The 27,905-nt window shown below is 39.2% G+C and overlaps 1 protein-coding gene and 1 long non-coding RNA gene across 8 annotated transcripts in view; one reads left to right on the top strand and one right to left on the bottom strand.

Annotated features, from left to right (window-relative positions):
* Window positions 1-1,687, bottom strand: part of LOC106052151 (uncharacterized) — a 61,112-nt gene extending 59,425 nt beyond the window's left edge. For 4 of the 7 annotated variants that reach the window (XM_056034672.1, XM_013207449.2, XM_013207454.2 and 1 more), the window contains exon 1: window positions 1,103-1,658. The gene's annotated coding sequence lies outside the window, so the exon portion shown is untranslated. The other 3 variants (XM_056034675.1, XM_013207453.2, XM_056034673.1) reach the window with 3 other exon arrangements.
* Window positions 192-27,847, top strand: LOC129927203 (uncharacterized). Its single transcript, XR_008778807.1, has 3 exons — window positions 192-244; window positions 25,709-25,819; window positions 27,087-27,847. It is a non-coding gene; the product is annotated as an uncharacterized LOC129927203 (long non-coding RNA).
* Window positions 27,848-27,905: the final 58 nt, after the last annotated feature.

Raw genomic sequence — 27,905 nt, 5'->3', positions numbered from 1 at the left:
CTGCAACGAACGAGTAATTAGATCTATACCTATCATCCTATGCATGTGTATATCTATCTATGTACAATACACAAATTATAAGATCATTACCAGTCTATAATAAAGATATTAGTATTATGTTATGTAGATTTTCATTTTGATCTATTTCTAGGTCTACTTTTTATTGAATATATGTTTGTCCTACTCAGGGCACTGGTCTCGAGACTTAGGTGACGTCACTAAAATGGTGTTACTTTTGATAACTGTAAGTAAATATGGACCTAGATATTTAAATCTAAGCTAGAGTTTAATTCGTGCACCGTATTTTGTCCTGACTAAAGCTCTTGTTTCTAGACCTACGTTTTATTAAGCCTACACCAAAGTCTACGTCCATCTGTTTATACAAGTTTCGGGCGTCTCTTCTGTCTTCAGAAATGTAAACCATTACGCCTTAGTCCAAAACCTTCAACGGAGGGGGGGGGGGGGAAGGGGCAGCTGACGTAAGTGGACAGGGTTTGAACTCAGCACCACAGTGATGACAGTCCGAATAACATATCTAGATAGATCTAGATCAACCCCCACGAATAGGCAACCATTACATAGACTAGATTCTAGATTATATATTTTCTAGATCTCGCTATATCATCTACCATTCACTCGAGACAATGTCTTTAGCGTATATTAAGACATAAGAGTCTACAGTCTTGTTAAATCTATATAGATCTAGATATATATTTATACCTTTGTCGTAATAAAAGACATCTAAATCTACATACCTAGTCTGACTCGGATCTAGTAGGCCTAATACTGCCAATACAGGATCTATGTATAGATCTAGATCTAATATTTTAACTCTTACATTAGTCTATCCCGGTTACCGCCACTAGTTTAAACAATACCGGCGGACAGGTCTAGATATAGACTATATAACAGTATTTGAGTATAACGAGTATAGTCCAGTACAGTAGATCCTAGTGATAATAAAAGGACACTAAGGTACGTCCAGAGACGCACACGACGAACTAGAGACTAATCAGGACTAGACTCACTAGAGGAAGAGATAGTTAATCTAACGACCGTCTAGACGGCACATGACCCTAGAGCACACGACGATTAGACCTACCTTAAAAAGTAGATCTAGACTAGACTAGTTTCAATAGCCTTTTTTTCCCCCAGTTATCACAGTAGTGTCGTAATGAATATCACACGTCTTGATAAAATTAATCACTTTAGCTCACAAATCATCCTGTGTTGTCGTCTTCAAAGAGCTAGATCTAGAGATCTAAATCTAGGACGTCTAGGTCTAGATTTACCACCATATTACATAACACTATGTTGCGGTTAAGCCAGAAGAACGAGAAACACATACGGTTAAAAAAAAAATATCACACATCAGAATCCAGAAAATCTAGGTCATTGACATTGCAATATTTTTGTTCTACTCAAGCGGTTATTATAGATCTAGTCCCGTTCAGTACCACAGGCCTAACTTGTCTGCAAAAATAATTCAAGAGGAGGAGAAAAAAAAAAGTATTATTCCGAAATATCAAAATGCTTTGGCAGCACTGAACGACTGCAAATAGCACACACATGCAGACACACATACACACATGCGCGAGACTGCTACAAAACCGTAAGGTTTAGGATGCCCTCTATTCGCGTTTCACCGTCTCGCCACTACACACCATGCATCCGTCGACACAGCGAAGAGAGAGAGGGAACCAAATGCATTGCTTGGCGCAATAATGTCGACTGTGTCAGACGAGATGGGAACGGGCGGGCTGCATGCGCAATGCCTACTCTTCTTTCTTTTTTTTTTTTTTTCTCTATGACATGTGGATTTTTTTTTTCTTTTTTTTTTCTGTTAGCGGAAAAGCCAGGCACGGATCTGTTCACAAAGCTATATTTTCAATTTATTATTATGTGTGAAATATGTCTGGAACACAGCGACGGATCTTGAGACGGGGTGTCTGAATATGTTTAAGGACCAACAACGGAGGGGAGGGGTGCTGGTGGAATTTGTGGCGTATTGGCCTGGATATTAAAAATCGGTTCGGTTTGTGTCTTGTCTGGTTAGATATCTATCTATCTATCTGACTCTCTCACTTATCTCTGTCTATCTGTCGGTCTGTCTGTCTCTCTCTCTCTATATATATATATTTATATTTAACTAGTGGGGTCTCCACCTAGTGGGGAATCGTATTAGGGGGTCGTCAATCTAAATAGATTGAGAACCGCTGGTTTCATAGGCTTAGGTAAATTTGTTCATCATTAACGATATAGAAATCGTTATCAAAATGTATATACATGACATCCATGTTATATTTTCATGGAAACTGAACAAAGCAGAAGCATTTATGTTTATGTAATTGTATTTATTGTAAAATAAATTTGTGCTGACATTTTTTTTAAAAAAGTTAATCTTTCTGATTTTTATTATGATTAGTTTTCAATTGCATGTATATTATGTTCAATTGCATAGTTAAGTGACTATTTCAAAAGTAGGGCTAGACATGGAAAACGTACAGTCACTGATACAGCAAACTACATAGTTACAAAAACATTGTTGCGACAGTCTTTGCAAACATGTCATTGCGTTGGGCTTTTCTGTTTCACCGGATCAGGATTTCTCGTGGAAGTCTTTGTAATATCACAACAAATGTGATCTTCTGCATCAAGTCTAATTATGATTTTAGACTTAATAGCTAACATATTACAATATCCTCGGGGCTCGCAAAGACCTTCCTTCGGGGAACAGTGTCAGGGAAAAGAAGAAGAGGAAGGCTGAGAAAGCAATGGGAGGACAACATAAAAGAATGGACGGGCCTGCCATTGAAAGAGGTTCTAAGTAAGGCAAAAGACAAAGAGGAATGTAAAAGACGGTCGACGAATCTTGCACGGTGCCCCAAAGGTCCAACAGACTAAGGGATATTAAAAGGTAAAAGAAACGGAACGAGATAAAAAAAAAACCTGTTTCACAAAGATATGTTGTTGGAAATAAAAGGCGCCATACAATCTCAGAACGGGACATGGCTACAAACGCCTGGTTCAGAGTTGTATCATTGATATTGAAAAAAAATCATTTTTAGCTGCATCGCTATTGATGCAATGCTGGGGATTGTAGCTAGGGATTGTAGCTTTGTTGCTATTATACGTCCATGAATCAATCCTACAGTGAGTTTCGATGACATTTGGAGACTCATTCTGTACCAAGCATTGAAATCCAGACCAACATCCTAGCATACTTACTGGAGCACCATCTGTGGAAACACCACAAATATTTTTTTTTTAAGAGAGCTTATACTTTGTTAAAATGAACAAACTTTATCAAATAGATATCGTGCTGTAGATGTTTCAAGAGTTTCGCAAAAAAAGAAGCTCGTCTTTAAAATCAAGTAAGCCAGTAATTGACATTGGCGTAGCTAAGGTGGGGGGATGGGGGGGGGGGAATTTGAAAATTCACCCAAGCCCCCACTTGAAGGGTCTCCCAAATTAGTGTTCGAATTTTTTTTACATTAAATATTACGCCGTTATCTCATGCCATGATATCGAATGTCAAAATGCAGGGAGCCTTAAAGAGGTCAAGCCCCCCCCCCTCCCTTTTTCGGGCCTCCAAATGAAGGCGAATACCTAGCTACGCCACTGGTAATTGAACAATTTGTAACATCAAGCTGGATGCTAAATATCGGAAGTGGGTAAGATATCATTTCCCCGAATAACCTGATTAAGTATCAGCAGACATGTTCAACTCTACGCTCGTATTAGTTCATTGTTTCAATGGGGGAGACACTCTTTTTGGATTCGAACTGGAAAACGTTTTGTCTCCATTGCAACAATGAAAGAAACAGAAACAGAATGTGTGAAAGACGTACAAACTAGATACAAATATTTAGAATTATTATAGAGAAATCTATTTTATTTATTTGTCCCCCCTCCCCCAAATTTTCATTAACGTAGACGCAATTTAGTAATCGATTATGGACCATCAAATTTTATACACATTGTGTTTCGAATCGCAGGACCTAAATGTTCATATATATATATATATATATATAGATAGATAGATAGATAGATAGATACATAGATAGATAGATACATAGATAGATAGATACATAGATATGTATGTGTGTGTATGTATGAGAGAGAGAGACTATTAATTAATATTTTCTTGTCGTGTTCTTGCAATTTCTGGAAATTTCTATGCTTACACAGTGTGAACCCCTCATACAATCTACGTGTATCTATTTATTTGTCCTGGTGAGGGTACACTTTATGAAGTGGGTGGAGGAGGGGGGCAAGCAGTATGACATTTCAGTCTAACATTTCTTTAGCAAGGGCTACACGCTATGTACAAGCAGTCATAAAGATACAAACACACACACACACACACAAGCGCATTAATAACTATTTATTGTTCGAATACCAAGCAATGTCAGCTCATGTTTATATTTAGAAACTTTCCAGGCAGGGTATTACTATGGTGTTGAGCGGTGAATTTTCAGACATTAAACCTTATGACCTAATATTTTCGGGGGTCCCGGGTTCGAATCCAAGTGAAGCTTGGGATTTTTAAATTCGGGATTCTTTGGCCGCCTCTGAGTTTATCCAGTTCCGATGGGTACATGACACCCTCAGTCTCATAGATCGCAAAATCTGAAAGAGGAACTTTACTTTTTATTTTTTACAAGCGCAGACATAACAGTCGTCTGCCCGCTCTCGATGTCACCGTCAATGTCAAGGACGCCATATTGAAAAATTCCTTTTTTTTTTTCGCTACAAGCGAAAATGCTATGCAGTTTAATTTCGCAATGCAAAAAGTACTCAAAAATTATCGGTACAATGATGGAAACTCCAAGATTAATATTTCTGACAGTGCAGAATGTTTTCTTTTTGTTTACCTAAAATTTAAAAAAGAGTACAAGAACATTGAATATAAAACTATCAGACGTTTTAACTTCGGTCTATATTAAAGATAACTCCATGTATGTCCAGTGACATTACGGATACAAGAAAAATACGAAGTTGTATGGCTACGTAAAAAGTTGAAATTATATTTTGTAATTGATACGGAAAACGAAAAAAAAAAAACAACAAACAAACCAGCATTTTTTTTTTAAAGAATACTTTTTAAAAAAGCTTATATACAGGAAAGAACAGCACAATTACTGTCTGTATATAAATATTGCACGATTTATCTCCCTTTTTCTATATAAAGCAAAATGAATTAATTCCCACTACTTAATAAACTAATTGGTTAGTTATTGTTTTTTTTATTTATCGCTTCACGTTTTGTTAGAGGCATTTAATAATTGTGCAAAGTTTCAACTTGATCTTCAAACGGCAAATGGGAGAAATAACGTGTACATAATTTGTACCACACATACAGACAGACAAAGTGAGTTGTTATAAGCTTTGTAAAAGCGGAAGCCCTTAGCCCCTTTCAGACCTTGCGATCTATGGAGCAGATGATGTAAAGGTCATCTGTTTCTGTGGCCCATGGTTAACGAGGGTGTCATGTGGCCAGCACAACGACCAACCGCCTTTACTTTTCCCAACTAATGTCATGTACCCATCAGAGCTGGGTGGACTCAGAGGCGCCCAAAGATTCCGAAATTAAATCCGAGTCTTCATCAGGATTCGAATCGGGACCCCCGGTTCGGAAGCCAAGCGCTTTACCGCTCATCCACAGCACCTTCGATATACATTATATATATATTTATGTGTATTAAATTTAAACATGCGCATACCAAACAGACCGATAATGCCTATCCGTTTCCATAAAACTAAAGACTCAGCTAATGATGTTCGTTGCCTAGAGAGCTCCCTTCAAATCACAGTTGTTAGTACGTAACTTACGGACACATTGGTTTGCGTTGTGTTCACGTGTTGTGTTCATGTGTTGTGTTCACGCAACGTTACACTGGTTGGAACGGTGCAGTGAATTATTTATTGTCCGGCGTTGGCGCACCAATGTTCATGAACATCGTATCAGCCTCGATAAAGATGTTCAGAGACTGAACCAAACAAAATGATATTTACGAGTCGATGAACTCTTGAGAAATAAACAGTATGGCTCGATTCCAGACAATACTATTAATGACGGGGGAGAAGGGGGGGGGGGTATCTCGGCCAGATGCAGACTCTGCGAATTGATGTTGGAATCCCATGCCCTTTTTTTTCCCCACCCACCTCTCCGCCCTCCTTTTGGTCTGTCCGCGCCACTGTCCGCAGCAGAGGGTCAGTGCAGGAGGCTTGCCTCACCTCTCCCGGTGATGAGGTAAGCGACACTATTACTAGCAGTGTTTGCACTGTTGGGTATATTCCACCAGATCTAGTTTGGGGTGTGTGTGCTTTTTGGTGTAGGCTACTACGCACGTGAATGCACGTGATCTTAATATGTACTTGTTAACAATACTTATCCCGTTAATAGTTCTACTGTACACATTTTAAAGCAGATGTGGATATTTTTTATCTACAAATAGGTCTACCTTTACAAACGTTTCTAGCCGGTAACATACATCGCAACGTCTGAAAGGAGAACTTTTTTTTTTCTTTACATGAAAATGAAACCAAGTCAGAGAGCTGTAGCAAAAACTATATTTTTACAATTGTTAACACGATTACTTCTTATTCTTCATCGTTCTCATTTTTATGTCGGAGGGTTCAGATCAGTAATCTTATATCTGAGATGAACTGCGCAGTAGTTTCCAGATCAGGCAGCTCTCCATAGACGTCATTTCTTTTTCTTGTATAGGGGTGTTTTGTTGGGGCCTCTCAATAGAGTAGGTCTATGCAGCTTTCCAGGACACGATCGACATTCTGTGGTGACTTAAGGGTAAATTTCGGTTGCCCTAATTTTTCGCTTCCAGAGCACGTGTTGTCTCATTCTGTTGTATCCGGCCCTGAGACGAAAAATTATTCGTTGGTTATGCTGGGACAGTTTGTATAAGGCGCCATTTTTCTGTACATTTTGGTAGAGAGATGGTCCATTCATTCTATTCTCAATTATTCTCATCATTTTTAAGGATTGAGAAGGAATTCTCGATTTATTTGTCCTTCTTTAGCCAGTATGCAGACGATTACAATCTGGGTATTTCTCGGTGTCTTTATTTCTAGACATTTGAGTAGATGACGCAATCAATTCACGAGGCATTGATCGAGAGTAAGCAAGACGTGCTTGCTAGAGAGACAATTTTATACCAAAACCATTGACGTGTGGTAGCCTTTTGTTCATACATCTTCTTTATGATTGCTGCGTATTTGTTAGGCCTACTCGATTTGCTTTTAGTTGAGCCGAGTCTCTAGAAACTCTAGGCCAGAAAAGCAAAACCTACCTTCTGCCGGCCTGAGCTGTCGTTCTGTTTGGGAGGTCTAAGCAGATTATTATGAAAATTATTTACTGTATCGGTTTTCGTTCTTATGTATACATGTGATCGTAACTCGTCCGCAAGAATGTGTTCACAAAATGTTAAGCCCTACCGTGAGGACATAGTTTTCGACTCTAACCGTGAGGACATAGTTTTCGACTCTAACCGTGAGGACATAGTTTTCGACTCTAACCGTGAGGACATAGTTTTCGACTCTAACCGTGAGGACATAGTTTTCGACTCTAACCGTGAGGACATAGTTTTCGACTCTAACCGTGAGGACATAGTTTTCGACTCTAACCGTGAGGACATGGTTTTCGACTCTAACCGTGAGGACATAGTTTTCGACTCTAACCGTGAGGACATGGTTTTCGACTCTAACCGTGAGGACATAGTTTTCGACTCTAACCGTGAGGACATGGTTTTCGACTCTAACCGTGAGGACATAGTTTTCGACTCTAACCGTGAGGACATGGTTTTCGACTCTAACCGTGAGGACATAGTTTTCGACTCTAACCGTGAGGACATGGTTTTCGACTACAATGATTTAATGTGTTCATTAATGTCTATGTTTCACATCTCCACTTCCAGTGACTACGAGCCCCGGACGCTCGGGCTAGAGACGAGGCCGAGTGCACCGGGGACCCTCACAACCTTTGCTTCAATGTACCAAGCTAACCGCGCCACTTAAAAAAAACGGTCCCTTAAGAAACGGCGTGTGAAGTTGTGAAATGGTTGTTGGAGCTCTTTTTAAATTCCCGACCCGTGCTATAAACGTAGCTGTAAGGCACTCCAACGGCAGCCATTTTTTTAGTTGCTACCCTATTGGCCTAATCGTTTCATCCTACGACCGATTCCTCCGGGACTCCACTTTGAGGCTGGATAGCGTGGTCCGGGATGATGTAGGTTCAGTCTCCTCGCTGACTCTGATTACCGTTTCAACGCAGTGACACTGTAAACAACTATTCGCCCTTGAATGCATCACACTCTGCAGTGCTTGGCTTCCGAACCGTGGGGGTATCAAGTTGAAATCCTGGGAAACAACCCAGCAAACATAAATTGAACAAGATTTTGAACTTCGTGGATTTTTTATTTTTTTTTGGGGGGGACGCTTAAGTCCACGCAACTGCCGTACGTTGGGGGAGTAAAGGCGGATGGTCGTTTTGCTGTTCACATGACATCCTCGTTCAATCCGCCGTCCATTTAAACCATCTGACCCTTAGATCGAGACCAATCGTCTTGGATGGCCTGAACACTGACCAGAGACTTCACAACCTGTGGACAGTGAAGACCAACTGCTACGTCTGTACTGCCCACAGGTTGCGATGTCGCATGTCAGTGTTGAGGATTGGTCTTGCACAAGGCCTGAAAGTGGTACTTACTGAAGTGTCAGAGAACCATTGTCTTTGTTTAAAAAAAATATCTCGATATCAACTTGTTTATGAAATTAAAGTTTATTTTTTAAATCAAGCTTACTCAGATTACATTTTCTTGTCTTTGAAGCAGCAAACATTTGACGATCTGTTTCAAATTATAGTTGTCATATGCTGACGTTAACCACAGTAACGATATATATATATTTATACATACGCAGACATTATAAGAGGACAAAGCGTTGGTCAGTGCTGATGACTGTTGATAAGTAGGCTACATACATATGTCTGACAGCAAGTGTGAGGCAATGACCGCAAACATCTCCATCTAACTGTTTGCCGGGGATTTCTCTAACCAGATGGTTTCAATTTAGATATTTTGTAATGCTCAAACTGACACTTTTGGTGATGTGTAAATGACGTTCGACTAAGTTTGATTGTCTCTTCAATGTTTTATTTTAGATGACCGTGATCAAACTTTCTTTTTATAGAATCAGAAGGGTTTTTTTTATGGCGCAGAAACTTTGAAAGTACTAAAAAACAATCCAGACATTCACCAGCAAATACTTACGATCTCCTCAATCTTTACTTCTTGGTCTACTGATGTCCTCCATGTTTACTTCTTGGTCTACTGATGTCCTCCATCTTTACTTCTTGGTCTACTGATGTCCTCCATGTTTACTTCTTGGTCTACTGATCTCCTCCATCTTTACTTCTTGGTCTAGTGATGTCCTCCATGTTTACTTCTTGGTCTACTGATGTCCTCCATCTTTACTTCTTGGTCTACTCATGTCCTCCATGTTTACTTCTTGGTCTACTGATGTCCTCCATCTTTACTTCTTGGTCTACTGATCTCCTCCATCTTTACTTCTTGGTCTAGTGATGTCCTCCATGTTTACTTCTTGGTCTACTGATGTCCTCCATCTTTACTTCTTGGTCTACTCATGTCCTCCATGTTTACTTCTTGGTCTACTGATGTCCTCCATCTTTACTTCTTGGTCTACTGATCTCCTCCATCTTTACTTCTTGGTCTAGTGATGTCCTCCATGTTTACTTCTTGGTCTACTGATGTCCTCCATCTTTACTTCTTGGTCTACTGATGTCCTCCATGTTTACTTCTTGGTCTACTGATGTCCTCCATGTTTACTTCTTGGTCTACTGACGTCCTCCATCTTTACTTCTTGGTCTACTGATGTCCTCCATGTTTACTTCTTGGTCTACTGATGTCCTCCATGTTTACTTCTTGGTCTACTGATGTCCTCCATCTTTACTTCTTGGTCTACTGATCTCCTCCATCTTTACTTCTTGGTCTAGTGATGTCCTCCATGTTTACTTCTTGGTCTAGTGATGTCCTCCATGTTTACTTCTTGGTCTACTGATGTCCTCCATGTTTACTTCTTGGTCTACTGATGTCCTCCATGTTTACTTCTTGGTCTACTGATGTCCTCCATGTTTACTTCTTGGTCTACTGATGTCCTCCATGTTTACTTCTTGGTCTACTGACGTCCTCCATCTTTACTTCTTGGTCTACTGATCTCCTCCATGTTTACTTCTTGGTCTACTGACGTCCTCCATCTTTACTTCTTGGTCTACTGACGTCCTCCATCTTTACTTCTTGGTCTACTGATGTCCTCCATGTTTACTTCTTGGTCTACTGATGTCAACATGGAGGACATCAGTAGACCAAGAAGCAAAAATGAAAGGATATACCAGCTGAGGGGGACTGCCTAGAGTCCGATGACAAAGCACTATTTCAGCCCTATGCTCCAGAAGTCAAGAACTTTTTGGAGGGACGGGTTTATTAGTTGGGGTATGTCTACGTGACCTCCAAACTGTGGACATCGATGTTGACTACTGGAAAGACAGAACCCTAGACCATAAAATGTGGAGAGAGATGCTGATCTGAGAGTTCCAAGTGCTTTTGCACAACTCCACAAAATAATTTCTAATACGAATTAGCGTCAAGATTTTCTGCTAACTCTCTCCCTTTTCCCAACCGTATGCAATATGGAATCGAGTTCACTGCACTTAGCGAGGATAAAAGAAAACCTCAGTAACCTATATGTCTACAATGTTATTAGCTTCTACCTGCATGTCACTTGCTTTCCAATCATCCCCGATGCTAGTTTAATTAACATACATCCTACTTTATCTCTGACTTAGGTGATTTCATCAAGTCGGCACACAATCTATTACGCTGGAGCAAGTCGATTTTCATTGTCCAGATTTTGCGACACTTCTTGCAGGAATAGTTATTAATTCAAATTATCAAATAGATTGCGTAGAACCGATAACTCCAAACGTGGTCTAAATCTCTGTCCATGTGAGAATCATTGGTGCAGACGACATTTTTTTTTTCTTCTTTGTAATGTGTTGAAGGTACTTGAAGTAGCATATATCCACCCCTGCTCCACACTGCGTGTCATTTTTGGCCAAATATAGCTTATCGGTAACCGCAAGCCCTAGTTTTCAGCCAAACCACCCCTTCCCGTCTCGCTCTAGTCTCAACGCAACGCTATATTTTATGCAGCTTGTCTCCGTTAGGGTTATCACTAAGAAAGACGGGAGGGAAAAAAAAAGAGCAGGTCAAACAGACCTTTTGAATCATTTATATTATTATTTTGTGCTTAGAACACTGTTCGTTGTTTGGGTTATAGGAAGCGCAGGAGCGCGTAAGGATAAATACAAGCCATTTTTTTTTGAAAGATGTTAAAACATGGCAAGTGCTGCATCTTATTATATTTTAATTGGTTATCAAAATGCAAGGAAAGAAGGGCAACTTTTTTAAGAATCCGCTTTTAAAAGATAAATAACTGGATTTTCTTATTTTAAAAAAATGGGGTCTTCCAAAACAAAAATAATAAAAATAAAAAATAAATGAACCCGCACGGAAAGAAAGCTACACCATATTTTTACGGACGGTGCAATCAAAGCATGTGTCAAATCGAGACTGACTAACTGCGCATGACCTTCGTAACACTAAACGGGCGGTCGAGTGAGCATGTAGCGAATGGTCATGCACATTTTAGCAGTGCATCGGCAGAGGCGTGGAAACGATGGGTTGTATTGCAAAGTCAGTCATGCACATTTTACCAGTGTATGTGCAAAGGCGTAGAAACGATGGGTTGTATTGCAAAGTCAGTCATGCACATTTTAGCAGTGCATCGGAAGAGGCGTAGAAACGATGGACTTGTACTGCAAAGTCAGTCATGCACATTTTACCAATGTATGTGCAGAGGCGTAGAAACGATGGGTTGTATTGCAAAGTCAGTCATGCACATTTTACCAGTGTATGTGCAGAGGCGTAGAAACGATGGACTTGTATTGCAATGCTGGAAAAGGGAGGAGGAAGAAGAAAAAAAAGACGCCAGGCTCCTGAAGCTTTAGTGCAGGGTCGGCAAAATATGGAAAGGTTGCAAGATTCAGCACGCCAACCCTTGCTCAGTGGCACTCCAAAGACCAGGATAAAATAATAGATCTTCATTTAAACGAGAAATTAAAATTAAAACAATACTCGATTATTGATTTGAACAGTGTTGCTATTGTCGTATTATTAAAGAGTTCTATGAAGCTGAATTCATTCGACTTGTTCTTTTGTGTCAACAATAGGAACAAAACATGTGGATCAACATCTAATGTGCAGACTTGATTTGAGTACACCTGAACGTCTTCGGAGTCAGGTGCGCTCTATTTAAACCATCAGGGAACTCCATCGAGGTGCTTGACCTTCTTTCACTCGCGAAAGGTTAGGGGGATTCAAATGGGTTGTAATCGTACGTCTACCACTTGCAGGACCTCTTCAGAGGAATGTGTGATGGTCATTGAAAGTCAGTCGTAGAACAATTTTTTCATGGGTTGATCTTTATGAATAACTATAGGATTGGTGTTACCACTTGGAAAATTCCGCTTCATGGCTACCCAGGCGCTACAATGGTTTAGAGCTAGATTAAGGCCGTGAGGGATTCTAACTTGCTAAATTCTAGATCTCAGAGTCGGCCATTGCATGATGCGGGGCTTGTTTGAAAAGGAGAGGGGCAGTTCTGCTCAAATCCTTTCTGTCGTAAGGTGTTGTAAGCTATGTAGGTCTAATGTAGCCTAATCTATATATGGTGGAGAGGCTAAGTACGCTTGAACTTGGCTTGGCTTGGCTACCTATAAAGGGGGCTCGAGGTTCGACACCCGACTCCAGCAGAGTTGTATTTACTGAGCGCCTAATGGCAGCACGGAAAACCTTCTCTCAGATAACCCTCAGACACACACACACACTGGTCCACAAATGAGATTAGACCATAGCGCTCTGAGCATGCTATAAGCATGAAAGTAGCACTATATAAAAGCTATTATTATTATCATTATTAAACAGGTTGCTTATTCAGGCCGACCCTTAAGAAAGCCAAAAAATCTTGCTGGTATTTTCAGACATAACTGTTGCAAATGGAGTGAGCTTCCGTGATGTACCTTATAGCGCTAACAACATAGACTTTCTTGGGACGACTTATATACATGTTATCTTGATAATATAAAGTCGTCTCTGTGAGAAATGTTCTATCTAGGTAGGATTGCTGGTACCTCGGGGTTCCTGATCACTATTTTAAACTTCATTTCCTTAGTACTACGCAATTTGTACATTTGGTCATTGAAATCACGTGAGCTGACTGATTTATAGTTGCTGTTTATTTTCCTTAGGCCACTGCAACTTATGCTACCGCACTGGGCCCCGCACTTTCATAGGCCTCGCGCTAATTCTAAGTGTAAATTATTAAATTAAACCATTATAACTTATACAGGGTTCCCGCGGCATCCTGACTTTGAGGAGCTCCTGGAAATCTCTTGAAATTGCAAAAAATACGGAAAGTCCTGAAATTATTAAAATCTCATGAAAACTCGTAAAATCTCCTGAAATATAGACAAAAATTGTCATTTTTGGGTATCATTCAATATGGAAATAGTCAAACATACGCGCAATACAAAAAAAAAAGGGGGGGGGGAAAGGCATTTAGGCCTACAATACCCGTAACATTGGCCTCTGGTGAAAAAAGCTTCTCGCTCCTGAAACTAATCAAGAATTACTAGAGGCCAACAATTCATGAAGCTAGATTCAACACTATGATAACTCTTGTTGTTGAGCGTAATTTAAGTAGGAAACAGAACGTTGTTGATATACTCCATGACTTCGCTACAAGCAAGGCTCGTCAAGTTCATTTGATCGTGATTATGTACTTGGTAAAGAATGAATCAAATGCAAAGACGACTTTATTTTCTAATACAAAATCTTAATTTTCTCTTATTATCATTATTCCTACCCAGACTGGGCCCCGCTCAATCTGATTGGCATAGGGCCCCGCTATTGTTAGGGCCGCCCCCCCCCCCTTGTTTGTCTAATTGGTAATGTAAGTAAATTTAAGAAGAAAATAAAATCACTTACTAAGCCTGTTAAAAATTTCATTTCAACAGTTTGAGGTGACAATGTCACACAGAAATAGATGACAATGTCACACAGAAATAGATGACAATGTCACACAAAAATAGATGACAATGTCACACAGAAATAGATGATGGTGTCACACAGAAATAGATGACAATGTCAACTCGACACTGAAACATTTCGAACAAAAAAAAAAAAAAACCTTCATTATTAACACATTCCTATATGATGTCATTTAAATGTCACCAAATGCCAGAGTGGAATTCATGAGGTCCACGTCGGCAATTATCATTTGTGATTGACAAGAGGTTAATAGAGCTTAGCTTATTAGCGCTGGCGTTTCCCTCTTTTGAATCCGAACTGTCGACACAAGGGACTAAAATGTCACATACATTAATTTGTCTTGTACATTTATGGAAAGAAATAACAAGTTCTGTAATCGATGCCGCAATAGTACAAGAATGGCTGCTTGGTCGTATGGTATAAGCTCTGAATTGTCATCACAATCAGGGCCGGACTTAGGTACTTGGAGGCCCTAGGCAAAATGGGTAAGGAGGCCTCAATTGAAATAGGAAAACAAACAAAAAAAAAAACGCAATGAATTATAAGCCGTCCTTTATCTATATCTAAATCAGCAAATACATTCATAAACTGACTAGACTAGAAATAATGTTTCATTTTACTAAAAGGAACAAGTAGATCTAGGAGCTCATTTGCGAATAAACGTAAAGTCATAGAACAGACTTAAAGCTAGGCTAGTAGTCATAGAGCTCTGTTATGTTTGAGATTTGATCCAACTAGAGCTAGGCTAGTAGTCATAGAGTTCTGTTATGTTTGAGATTTGATCCAATTAGAGCTAGGCTAGTAGTCATAGAGTTCTGTTATGTTTGAGATTTGATCCAATTAGAGCTAGGCTAGTAGTCATAGAGTTCTGTTATGTTTGAGATTTGATCCAATTAGAGCTAGGCTAGTAGTCATAGAGTTCTGTTATGTTTGAGATTTGATCCAATTAGAGCTAGGCTAGTAGTCATAGAGTTCTGTTATGTTTGAGATTTGATCCAATTAGAGCTAGGCTAGTAGTCATAGAGTTCTGTTATGTTTGAGATTTGATCCAATTAGAGCTAGGCTAGAAGTCATAGAGTTCTGTTATGTTTGAGATTTGATCCAATTAGAGCTAGGCTAGAAGTCATAGAGTTCTGTTATGTTTGAGATTTGATCCATGTTTAGCCATTTTTTTCTCCAAGAAACCAAAATTCTTTGAGTCCTGTTCGAGGCCCCACCAATCGGAGGCGATAGGCGGCTGCCTAGTTGGCCAATGCCTAAACTGTGGTCCCACGTTTAAACCCTGCCCTGTACGAGAAAGAGGTTTCGCCTTTGAAGTATAATGATGTACATTTCTGAAACAATCTAAAAGAAGTCATTGTGAGTTACACAAACATCTCGTGGGTTATTACCCTTGTGCCATACCCCCCCCCCCCCACACACACACACTTTTAAACAACCTTAAGAATTAAGCCAATGTTTGGAGAAATAGCAATTTGTACAAAAAAAAAAAATCCTAGCTTTGGAAAATGTATAGAATCCTAAAACCTGTTTGCAATGTACAAGAAATGTTGAAAGTATCACAAGAAATTCTTCAATTATTATCCCACAGTTTGAACAGGAAGAGGAAAGACAGTATTATCAATAGAAATATTAACACATCTAATAGAAAGCTGAACAAAAAAATAACAAACTCTCTGCTAACTCCTGCAGCATTGCCTTGTAACTCTGTGTGTGTGTAGTGCAGTTGTATGTGCGTGAAACAATACTATGTGTGTGTGTGTGACCTGCAGGAAGCCACAGTCTGTCTTACGCCAATTCTAAACCTGTATTCTAATAAGTTTGCGTGCAACCAAGTGGTAGTAAAGGAGGAAGTAGATACCCCCCCTCACCCCCCTTTTTTTTCTCCTCTTCCTCCCCCTAACCTTCCTTCCTTACTGAACATTTCCACCTCCCTCCACCCCACCCCACCGTTAAACTATATTCTCTCACCCCCCTTCACTGCAAGCTGTGTTTGTTGAAATTAAAGCAGAAATACCCAACACGTGCAGCGGCCGATGAAAAATTGTGTATTTAAAATTTACAACACAGGCATTTGAATGTAGCAGTTAAAGACTGGAATCACTTTACACGCAGTAACGTCACGGTGGCGGCTGTCAGAGCTTTTCACTTGTCTTGTAGGCATGTTAACGCCTGAATCACACTCGAGAGTTGAGATTTCTACAACACTAGAAAGATCTTTGCCACAGACATGTACATAGATTGACGATGATGATACAGTACAGATCTCTACTCTACTCTACTACACACTGTTCAGGCTAGAAAATGTACAGCTACACACAGGGTCGGATTTACGACAGTCCAGGACAGCAGCCTCATTCACAGGGCCTCACACTCAAAGGGCGCCTCCCCGTTAAAAAAACCCACAACATTTTAAGCTAAATATGTCAATTAAATATAAGAAAATAATGTAGGTTTACAAGTTCTTTCTGTGTTTACAAATGCGTCATCCCTTTAGTCTTATTAGTACCTTTACGTGCTTTTATATCGAAGAGGACGGGAGCTTGCAGTGCTGGAGTTACATTAGCTTCGGGCCCCCACTTACTTAAGGGGCCCCCAAAATTGTTTTTCAAGAAAATACAAAGGAGTAAATGGCCTTATCTTAATTTCAAGGGGACCCATATTTTAAATCGCTTAGGGCCTTAACAAGTCTAAATCCAACCAGGCACACTTGTTCCATTTGGACTCTCCAAATATATAGAGGTCTAAACTTTTGTTAGAGTTACCGACACAGTAAAGGTATAGTTCTCCTAAAGTCTATTTACATTGTCGGCTTTGTGTCCCCCCTGGTCGTGTGGTATGCGTTAGTAACGATAGTCCAGCCCGCCACCATTCCCCCGCCTTCATTTTATGAAGTAAATTTCGTAGTTGTTTCTTCACTATAAAGATTTAGATTTAAGGCACAATAAAGATGATAATTATATACTATAAACTGATGATTATATACTTGATTATATACTTACAAACCGAAGCACAACTTGACCAGTAGTCAAGGAACTATTAGATTTCAGATATCAAACGTGGTGGCTCCTTGGTACATCACCGGGGTGTTCAATGCGGCTAGGATCATGACGTCCCGGACGATGCTTCTCAGCCTCACTGTTGCGCTCGGCTGGAAACGGTTGTTTGAAGATAGGGAAGCCAAACAAGAACCCATTTGGGGTGCCTATGGACTGAGTCCACAGACAGGTGGGAATGGAAGAGATCCCCCAACAAACATGTGTATGTCACTATCAACACACACCGTTCTTCAAGAGAGGATGCCCGCAGGACTGATGTGGCTCAGAGAAGGAATATGGCGAAGTTTTTCGAGTGTGTTCGGCCTTCGGCCTCCTCTAACCCGAGCGTCTAGGTATAGAGCCCATCTGTAATAGTAAAACACTAAAAAGTAAATATGTCCCATTCAGAACTTGCGATTTATAAAAGTCATTAGCTTTTATGGCCGACGGTTAACGAATGTGTCATGTGGCCAGTACAACGACTAACCGCCTTTAATTTCCACAAGTAATGTCAGGTACCCCTTAGAGTTAGGTGGTCTCAGAGGCATCCTAAACATTCCAAAATTAAACTCCCAGTCTTCTCCGAGATTCTTACCTGAGGCCCCAGGGTTCGGAAGCCTAACGCTTGACCACTTAGTTACCAAGCCCATGATAAGGAGGTAACAAATTTGCACCTGCTTGTCTTCTTCCAGGACAGAACAGTTGTTCAGGCAGGCCAATGGAGGGGAGATTCTATGGGTCTAGATTTCCAAGAGTCTCTTACGACAGTTACAAAGGATCTTGATCTTCCCTCAAACTCATAGAACCGGCTCTAGTTCGTCAAAAGGACCCAAAGGCTTCGTTACATTTGTGAGGGAGTGTAAAACCAATAAGGCATGTAACATATGTGAAGGAGGATGTGACCCCGGGCATCAACTTTAGGTCATTGAAACTAACGAAGCCTGTTTCTAATAACGCAATTTTAGTTCTCGAAGGGCGATATCGCTTTACAAATATAAGACCAGAGACAATAAAAAAGTAGAGGTCAAAGTTGACACTTTGCAAAGTTCAAGGACTCGCAATGTAACAGTCAATAGTTTCACAGCATACATAATGTAAAAGACAGAGCAGACTCAATACAATATTCAACGCAGACACACTGCCAAGGTCATAGAAGTCAAAGATCATAGGAGACACAATGCAAAGATCTTACGAAACACAATGCAAAGGTCAGAGCAGACACAATGCAAAGGTCATTGCAGGCACAGTGCAAAGGTTACAGGAGAAACAGGACAAGGTTGAGACAGTACAAATGTAATAGAAGTAAAAGAAACTATTTTACATAGGTCAGCTGCTTTTACTAGTCATTTAGATCTACCTTGAAGTATACATCGTACAACACGCGAACCTAAGCTGAGGAAACACTTTGAGATTTGCAAATAGGGAACGTCTTCAGATTCAACATGTAAACCATTTCCATTGAAAGTTGACAAAAAATTTGAATTATTTCTCAAAGTCTGCCTCGTTTTGTCTAAACAAAGGTATGGCTTCATGGACTACAGTGAAGTATATCTTCACAACCGAGTGCACCTTCACGGCGGTCTGCTACATTCTGATTTAGTACCTGTCTCGAGGTATACGCATCGAATCTGCCAGAGAAATCTAGACATAAAGTGTTGTTTTTTTTTTTTTTGACACTTTGGTTTCTGGTAGCTTCGGGTTTCTACACAGAAGAGTTAACAGTGTAGGGGAGATAATTATAAATGACATAGTCTATTCCTCCAGAACATTCTTGAACTTAAGATTTCTGAAAACTATAAATAGGAAACGAGCTTCTTTCGTAGAGGAGAACCAATTCTTGGAGACGATAAGTTTCAAGTTACACGTAAAGTCTACTATTGTGAATTAATTATTCAATTTGAACTATACCATGTGTTACTATACGAAGTGCAGTGTGTGATCTTCTATTTCAACTTGGGAAATCTTGCCATTTTAATCCGAAAAGAGAGAGTTCTGTTGGTTCTGCACCAATACTAATGTTCCGGCATACATTCTTACACATACATTCGCATATTGGGTCATCAGATTTAACTACTGAAAAAAATCCCAACGCATTTGCCATCCCAAAGCAATGTGACCATTCTCTTGTTCTATCCCCTATATAAAGTACAGTAAACAAGTATACATCAAACGTTTATCAAAATGATCTTAAATATGTAAAAAAAAAAAAACATCGCTTTTTCCAGACCCAAGGGCATGTCGCCCACTTCTCAGTTTCAAGTACAGTTGTGCCTTGGAACGAATCCTGTCGCCCACTTCTCAGTTTCAAGTACAGCTGTGCCTTGGAACGAATCCTGTCGCCCACTTCTCAGTTTCAAGTACAGTTGTGCTTTGGAACGAATCCTGTCGCCCACTTCTCAGTTTCAAGTACAGTTGTGCTTTGGAACGAATCCTGTCGCCCACTTCTCAGTTTCAAGTACAGCTGTGCCTTGGAACGAATCCTGTCGCCCACTTCTCAGTTTCAAGTACAGTTGTGCTTTGGAACGAATCATGTCGCCCACTTCTCAGTTTCAAGTACAGTTGTGCCTTGGAACGAATCCTGTCGCCCACTTCTCAGTTTCAAGTACAGTTGTGCCTTGGAACGAATCCTGTCGCCCACTTCTCAGTTTCAAGTACAGTTGTGCCTTGGAACGAATCCTGTGGCCCACTTATCAGTTTAAAGTACAGTTGTGCCTTGGAACGAATCCTGTCGCCCACTTCTCAGTTTAAAGTACAGCTGTGCCTTGGAACGAATCCTGTCGCCCACTTCTCAGTTTCAAGTACAGTTGTGCCTTGGAACGAATCCTGTCGCCCACTTCTCAGTTTCAAGTACAGTTGTGCCTTGGAACGAATCCTGTCGCCCACTTCTCAGTTTCAAGTACAGTTGTGCCTTGGAACGAATCCTGTGGCCCACTTATCAGTTTAAAGTACAGTTGTGCCTTGGAACGAATCCTGTCGCCCACTTCTCAGTTTAAAGTACAGTTGTGCCTTGGAACGAATCCTTTGGCCCACTTCTCAGTTTAAAGTACAGCTGTGCCTTGGAACGAATCCTGTCGCCCATTTCTCAGTTTCAAGTACAGTTGTGCTTTGGAACGAATCCTGTCGCCCACTTCTCAGTTTCAAGTACAGCAGTGCCTTAGAACGAATCCTGTCGCCCACTTCTCAGTTTCAAGTACAGCAGTGCCTTAGAACGAATCCTGTCGCCCACTTCTCAGTTTCAAGTACAGCAGTGCCTTAGAACGAATCCTGTCGCCCACTTCTCAGTTTCAAGTACAGCAGTGCCTTAGAACGAATCCTGTCGCCCACTTCTCAGTTTCAAGTACAGCAGTGCCTTAGAACGAATCCTGTCGCCCACTTCTCAGTTTCAAGTACAGCTGTGCCTTGGAACGAATCCGAGACAGGCGGAGTAGTAGAAGACTTTCACTAGAAACCAAAGGAAATGTTACTCTTTAGGTTGATCAGACTTTGTGGAGGTGACAACTCAACACGTCTGCTAAATTGTGATGTTTGGTGAAAACATCAGTGATTGGTTGTTGGCTTGGCAACATCTGGCGACGTAAATCCCACGTCATCTAAAAGCCATAGCAACATGGACCCAAATCAAGTCAACCATACTACCAGAAAGTGTATGAATATTGCTAATGCCCCAATATCCTATTTTTATTTTAAGTTAAATGGCCTCATCCCCGGAGGAAATCTTATCAAATGAAATACAGCCCTGCCGCCCCTATATTGTGTCGCAATGATGTATTAGGAATCCCCGTATTGAAGAAATTGGTAATAAATGAAACTAAGGTATTAAAAGTAAATATTACAAATCAAGATCACATAAAACATAAATGCTAGTTAACCTAGATTCAATATTTAACCATTAGTAGGATATACATCCTCTGTTTGGGACCCTTCACACAAACGTGAAGAAACCAGATAGCAAATAGGGGCGCGAGATTGACAACAAACACAAATTCATAGTATGAATATTATTTACTAGAGTGATATCATTAAAAAACTCACTAAATTTAATACATTTTAGGACAGAAGACTAAATAGTAGCAGCACTACAGATAAAACTACATTTGTCAAATACAAAAACCAAACTAAAATGAAATATCAGAAAGACACAATATTTCTAATTTCGTATGCAAGAATAAATCGTACAAGTGCACCTTCCATTAGAGTTAGAGCATTAAACGGGGTTGCCTAATAACTTATAAGCCAGGAAAACTAATGACTTAGCAGAATTTAAGTCTCTAGTTAAACTAGATGAGCCCAGGGGATACGCGTATGACGTTATTATCTTCTATTTTGATGGAGCGTCGGTAATTTATAAGATAAGATAAAGCTTCATCGTGGAGCCCCATGCATCTAAATTTCCCTCTAATTAGTGCTACCACTGGTGACGTCTAAAGAGGTTGATGAGAAGGGAATGGAAGAAGGCGTGTTGTATAGAAAGCAGACGCGACCAAATCAATCAATAGCTGGCTGCCTCGATTTAGTTTTGTCTTCACATCTAGGACAAGATCAATTCTAAAAACTTGACCAGACAGATTGTTTTTCAGCGTCGTATCTCTTCTGTTATCTCTTGCCATGACCCTCTCTCGAGGTCCAAAGGTCATGGATCTTTGTGATGTATCTATGCAGAAGTATGGTTATACCACGATAGTTTCTCTTAAATGGTCTTGTCTAAAGTGGATGCAAAGTTCAGAGGTCATACGAAACCTTCTCCCATTACTAAGAGATCAGTTTATTGTTTAAATCATCTAATATTAATCTAATATTAATCTAATATTAATCTTATATTAATCTAATATTACTCTTATATTAAGTATATAGTACTTAGTTGCCCTAACAATCCCGAAATCAAAATAACTGTGTTCACCGGGATTCGAACCCAAGACACCTCGGTTCGGAAACCAGGCTTTACCTCTCAGCCACTACGCCTCTAATGACTACTGGTGACTCAAATGAATCGTTGCTGTGTTTATTACGTTTGTAGCTCTTCTTTGTCGTGAAAATAACAAAAGCGTTGCTGGCTCTTCAGTTGAATCTGTAGCCTCATTGAGACCGAACTCAACGCAATTTTCAAGCTGGTCAGATGTATATAGGAGAACATTGGACAGCCTCTCCTCCAACCCTTTCTGTTCGTCATAAACTTTAAAGTCTATCAAATCAAACTACTTTGTAGTCTACAAGGCTTATATCTAGATAGGTATCTCTAATAATATGCTATAGCTCTGACATTTCATAGTCATCGCCCCCCCCCCTCTAAACAGCTGAGCTACGCCACTGGCTGGAGATGTCTCCTTTAGGGCAAATGTCGCTATTAAGATTTATAGTAGGCGACACGAATATTTATTTTTTTTAAGTTCTTAACAGCAGACATTTCTGGTCGCACTGGCATCTTTGTAATCGTATGTTCGTATCTAAACACATTTTGAATGATTTACAGTACGTGTCATCGTCGCATTGGATCTACCATTGTTTACAATTACATCCTATTTTCAAAGCGCTAGACCAATGGTTCTCAACCTTGTTGGAGTCGCAGCCCTATATTCAATAGCAAAAGTGATGTTACGGAACTTGTTCACTTTGACAGGGGGCAAACTTGTAATGTCACAAGGTACCAAAATGAGAGTGCAGAATTTGGATCACTTGAGTAGTTATATAATATAATGCTGGCAAGACTACAATACAAATATTCTTGCTCTGCTGGAGCCCGTTGTGGACAGTATAGAAGCACTAATTACCATTTAACAGCTGCGCTGGGTCGGACACCTATCCCGCATGGGGGACGTCCGCATGCCAAAAGGCGACCTTCTTTGTCGAGCATTAAGTTGACGACGAAAAGGAGCTAAGTGCTATAAGGATCCACTCGGGATTTTTTTTTTTTTTGCCCTTATTGGAAGATAAGGAAGGCTGGCAGCAGATGGCATCTGATAGACAGTTGGACAGCTCTCACAAAAAAGTTAAACCCCCGACGGACAAAGGAAATGTCTGCACCAGATTGGAAAAATATGCAGGTCGCATAGTCATTTTTTTAGCGGCCCCAAAAGGGGAAAAGATGTTATTAGTTTTGTGTGGAATGTCTGTCCGTCCGTCTTTCTGTCCGTCCCGTTTAGATCTCGTAAACTAGAAAAAATAGTGAAAATCCGACATCATAATATTTAGACCATTCAAAGTTTTGATACAACGGCTACTTTTTTCTTTTCTGAAAGCGAAAAATCTAATTTTTTAAATCACTTATGCAAGCAGTTTTTTTCATAAAAATACACCACTTTTACAACTATTCACTATTAATAGTAACAAACACGGAAGGTTCTTTAGTAAGGGAGACCAACGTTAACCATATATTTAACACATTTATTCAAATGGTTTCAGATTTTTTGTCAAAATGGTTTGTTTTTTTCATATGTAATACTAACTACTACATTTACACAAAGAAAATGTTCACTTTTTTTTAAAGAGGAAAAATCTATTTAGTATGCATATAAGGTGGACATTAATTATTTGTTGTTTTAAATTATCGCTTGAGCTGCAATAGCCCAACCCATACATGAAACACCAAACAATAGGAATTTTTTTTTCTTGAGGCTTTGAATAAGAGATTGACCCTTTGCAAAACAATTAGATCAATTGGATATTATTATAAGACATCAGGCCAGGTTCACATTAAGCTTCACTTTCACCTATCCCTTGGTCTACTGGATAGTTGGGGCACCACATAGGATCTGTCAACCTTCTTTCTCCATTCTTCACATTCACTTTCACTTATCCTTTGTCTTTGATAGAATTTCATTCTGATGTTCGTTCTGAAAATATTGAAGCCTGCCTTTTTAGCTGCCTGGGTGGACCATTTCGGGGACCAATTTTGAGTTTGAGTTTCACACAAACTGTCTTTTTTAAGGATACCTCAGTTTTGCTTGTGACATCAGTTGTCGAGCTGTTTACATCCTTGGAATCCTAAGGCCTTTGCCTTTTTTTTTGCCTCTGTTGTGGTTTCTCTTAGAGTCTTTTTTAACTCTCCGCCTTTTTTTGGGGCTTACTTTTTTTTTTTACCCTTTTTAAAAATTATTTTTGTTTTTGTTTGATATATTTTATTGTCAACTTAATACATTGACTAAAGAAACAATCAAACCATCAAAATAAATAAATACTTAATTGAAAATGAAATTAAAAAATAATTCTATGTTAACGATTCCATTGCCGGATCTTGATAACTGTTTCCCTACATTCTTTAGTAATTCATAATTCGAGTTTTAACCTGTGCGTCTCAATCCGACTCACCACATAGTCTTTCTTGTCATTAAAGACAATTTTATCCTGTAACAATTAAAAGTAACTATTTAAATAGTTTATAAATATGTGATTATAGTAAAATAAATGTGAAATAGACATTGAAATATAATAATAAAAAATAAACTCTTTGTAGGTGTACATCTGTTCAAATAACCTTAACCCTAATAATAATAATAATATTTATTATCCACTAATAAATGTGTCTTACAATTTGTGCCAAGCAAAACATTGTAACTATAGAAAACCAAGATATACATTCACAGCAGACTCACTCATAGTACCAATACATTTTGTTTTAACAAACATGATTAATGAAGTGATCTAGGAATAATCACACCAAATTTATGTGAGGTAGACAGTGTAACACTGACAACTGAAATAGTTTTTGCTTATTGGGGGCTTATTGGGGACTTATTGGGGGCTTATTGGGGACTTGTTGGGGACTTGTTGGGGGCTTATTGGGGGTTTATTGGGGACTTGTTGGGGGCTTATTGGGGGCTTATTGGGGACTTATTGGGGGCTTATTGGGGACTTGTTGGGGGCTTATTGGGGGCTTATTGGGGACTTATTGGGGACTTATTGGGGGCTTATTGGGGACTTGTTGGGGACTTATTGGAGGCTTATTGGGGACTTATTGGGGACTTGTTGGGGGCTTATTGGGGGCTTATTGGGGACTTGTTGGGGACTTATTGGAGGCTTATTGGGGACTTGTTGGAGACTTATTGGGGGCTTATTGGGGACTTATTGGGGACTTATTGGAGGCTTATTGGGGGCTTATTGGGGACTTGTTGGAGACTTATTGGGGGCTTATTGGGGACTTATTGGGGGCTTATTGGGGACTTGTTGGGGACTTATTGGGGACTTATTGGGGGCTTATTGGGGACTTATTGAGGGCTTATGAGGGGCTTATTGGGGACTTATTGAGGGCTTATTAGGGGCTTATTGGGGACTTATTGAGGGCTTATGAGGGGCTTATTGGGGGCTTATTGGGGACTTATTGAGGGCTTATTAGGGGCTTATTGAGGACTTATTGGGGACTTATTGAGGGCTTATTATGGGCTTATTGGGGGCTTTCACAATCAAATTTAATACGGAAATCTGCTCGTGTTTTACAATTGACTTATTAAGTTTTTGGGGTTTTATTTTTAGGTCTATAGAAAACACTATTCAGATAGTGAGGAAAAATAGAGAAGAGAAAGCAGTATGAAGAAATGTAGATGGGTTTTCGACCAACTTCTACATTTTGGCGATGAAGAAAGTGTAAGTTAATAGTAGAGATTAAATTACTAGATTATCATTTACAACTCACTCAATTATCATTTACAACTGACTAGATTATCATTTACAACTGAATATATTATAATTTACAGCTGGCTAGATTATCATTTTCAACTTACTAGATTATCTTTTACAACTGACTAGCTTATCATTTACAACTGACTAGCTTATCATTTACAACTGACTAGATTATCATTTACAGCTGACTAGATTATCATTTATAACTTACTATATTATCATTTACAACTGGCTAGATTATCATTTATAACTTGCTCGATTATCATTTACAACTTACTAGATTATCATTTACAACTCACTCGATTTTCATGTACAGCTTACTAGATTTTAATTTACAATTTACTAGATTATCATTTACAGCTTACTTAATTATCATTTACAACTGACTATTTTATCATTTACAGCTGTTTAAATTATCATTTACAGCTGTTTAAATTATCATTTACAGCTGTTTAAATTATCATTTACAGCTTACTAGATTATCATTTACAACGTACTAGATTATTATTTACAAGTTACTAGGTTATCATTTAGTCCAGTAGATAGGAATAAAGTTACAATGGAGTTTTAAGCAACCTACTGACAAGTGACCTGTTGACATCGACCTATTGACAAATGACTTCATGGCAAGTAACCTATTGACAAATGACCTGTTAACCAGTTCTTAAACCAGTCATACATCTGTAATTGACTTTGAAAGTACAACACAAACTTTAAACATGGAAATAACTCTTGTCATTTGATATTTAACGTAGGCATCCAATCGTGTACAAGTGTAATGAAATCTATTAAATGATAATTCTAGACCAGGATACTTAACTGTATCGTTAGAGACGGCAATAATAAATATTAGATTCTTCGATATAGGGGGAAAAACGGTACGGTCATATTGGATTTTAAAGTCGTCTAGAATGTGGGCGAAGGTCAGATTAGGTCTGGCACTGCTCAAGGCAAACCTAAATGTATACGAGAATTAAAGGTTGTCTTCTAATTTGTTATCTAGATACGATCTGGGTTTTTTTTTCTATTTTTTTTTAAATAGAAATAAAACATTTACTGTTAAATACTCGGTCGTTGTTTTGTAGCTCCAAACATCTAGTACAACTAAACCCGAGTAGGCGTATTACATTCTCAATGTAGAACTTGAAGTAAACCTGAATAAACTTCTTGAAAAAAAAAACGAATGCAAGTTTTTTGGATAAAATATGCACAACTTTTAATTTCATTGTAGGTGTATGCAGAAACACTTATGAAAGAATGATCCTTGAAACATACCAGGACTCACTGAAATACACGTCTAAACATCTCTCCTGTCGCTTATTCATCTCTTCTTCAACTCTCACAGTCCCAATTTATTCACTTGAACTACGACAGACCACCTCGTGATTTCGTCAGAATCTCTTACACAACCAAAACCATCCGCTCACCTTTAATCATGGATTCATCAGAATTACAAAATATAAAACGAATGCTGTTAAAATGGTTTAGGCATTTCTAAATTTTATGCTTCGGAAATTCCCGAGCTTTTTTTTTTTTAAAGCGCACGCGAACAATGGCGTCTCGATGACTACTTCCGGTGTCAAGTCTCTTTCAATTGTATGTTCCACAACAATGAGTCCAAAGGGTGGAGGTGACAGCTGGTGTGAGCTCACTGTCTGTCAAAGAGGTTTCATGTGACCAGCACAACGACAAACGTCCCTTACCCCCTGTCACGTAACATGTGTCACGTATCTAGGTTACGCACGTTGCTAATGACAACGTAGGTTGTTCAGTGACATGATCCCCCGAGAAAACAATTGCCGTTTCGAGTGTAGATGTTGTTTTTTGTTTTTTTTAGATCAGGGGAGATAATAAAAACGTTCAATTTTAATTTTACTTCCGTTTCTGGATATTTCATAAATTTTTTAGATCTCCACTTAAGTGGTAAAGTATAAAAAGTGGAGGCAAAAAATATTCGGGTCAGTAAGTTTCATGTTGTGCTTTCTATTTGTATGTGTGATGTATTATATACTATATATCATGACATTACATATGAAGTACTTGGTATATT

This window comes from Biomphalaria glabrata, chromosome 7 (genome assembly GCF_947242115.1).
Source record: "Biomphalaria glabrata chromosome 7, xgBioGlab47.1, whole genome shotgun sequence".
NCBI lineage: Eukaryota > Metazoa > Mollusca > Gastropoda > Planorbidae > Biomphalaria > Biomphalaria glabrata.
Note: the sequence above shows the minus strand (reverse complement) of the source record. Positions and strands in the feature narration are given on the sequence as shown.